Raw genomic sequence first — 1,227 nt, 5'->3', positions numbered from 1 at the left:
ATTTATGGCTCTTATTCTGAAATAACAATCACCAGTGCCCTCTTTCACTCTCAAAAGTGTCCAGTACATGCAATAAAGGATATGATGATTATCTTACCTCTAAAGGTTATTTTATCTTTCTTCTGGCCTCCATTAAAATAGTCATTAGTTATTTATAAAAGAATGACAAATGACAAAAAAAGTAAAAAATAAGAAGAGAGAGAATTTGCTCTTTTGCAGTTACTGTGGCATGAGGCACCATGAGCAACAAAGTCTCCTGTGACACCCTCTGCAAGGCAGTGCAGAAAGTCCCACACAGGAACCAGTGGAAGCACCAGAAGTTTTTGGACACAATGGAGCAGCAGATGAACTTGAAGAGCTATGACCCTCAGTAGGACAAATGTTTCCTGGGCACCACTTTAAGTCCACTCCCTGCCCCCAAGTTCTCTGTGTGTGTTGTGGGAGACCAGCAGCACTATGATGAGGCCACAGCTATGGATATCTCCCACATGGACACTGAAACCTCAAGAAACTTAACAAGAATAAGTTAACAAGAATAAGAAATTCAGCAAGAAGTTGGTCAAGAAGTATGATGCTTTTTTGGCTTTGGAATATCTAATCAAGCAGATCCCATCAATCCTGGGCTGAGGCCTGAATAAGCCTGGCAAGTTCCCTTCTTTATAGAACCACAATGAAAACATGGTGGCCAAAGTCAATGAAGTGAAGACCCATAATCAAATTCTAAATGAAGAAGGTGTTGTATCTGGCAGTGGACATTGGCCACATGTAGATGATAAAGGATGGGCTTTTGTACAATATCTGCCTAGCTGTCAATTTCCTGGTATCATTGCTCAAGAATTGGCAGAATGTCTGGGCTTTATACTTTAAGAGAACCATGGGCAAGCCCCAGTGCTTACACTAAGACACAGCTTAATAAACCTTACTGCCACCATTAACACACCTACACCCACACACAGATTTCTTATATATTATTTGTGCACATGTTAGAATTAGTATTTCTTCTATTTAGTTGAATATCTGACACATCATTCTAGAATCAGAAAAAGAAGTTCAGGGGTGCCTGGGTGGCTGAGTGGGTTAAGCCTCTGCCTTCAGCTCAGGTCATGAACTCAGGGTCCTGGGATCAAGCCCCACATCAGGCTCTCTGCTCGGCAGGGAGCCTGCTTCCTTCCCCCCCTCTTTCTCTCGGCCTGCCTCTCTGCCTACTTGTGATCTCTCTCTCTGTCA

The 1,227-nt window shown here is 42.7% G+C and overlaps 1 pseudogene; it reads left to right on the top strand.

Moving 5' to 3' along the window:
* Positions 1-239: 239 nt before the first annotated feature.
* On the top strand, positions 240-901 carry LOC122910646 (annotated as a pseudogene).
* The last annotated feature ends 326 nt before the right edge of the window (positions 902-1,227 follow it).

Source organism: Neovison vison, chromosome 6 (genome assembly GCF_020171115.1).
Source record: "Neovison vison isolate M4711 chromosome 6, ASM_NN_V1, whole genome shotgun sequence".
NCBI classification, from domain to species: domain Eukaryota; kingdom Metazoa; phylum Chordata; class Mammalia; order Carnivora; family Mustelidae; genus Neogale; species Neogale vison.
This window is presented reverse-complemented; position numbering and strand designations above follow the sequence as displayed.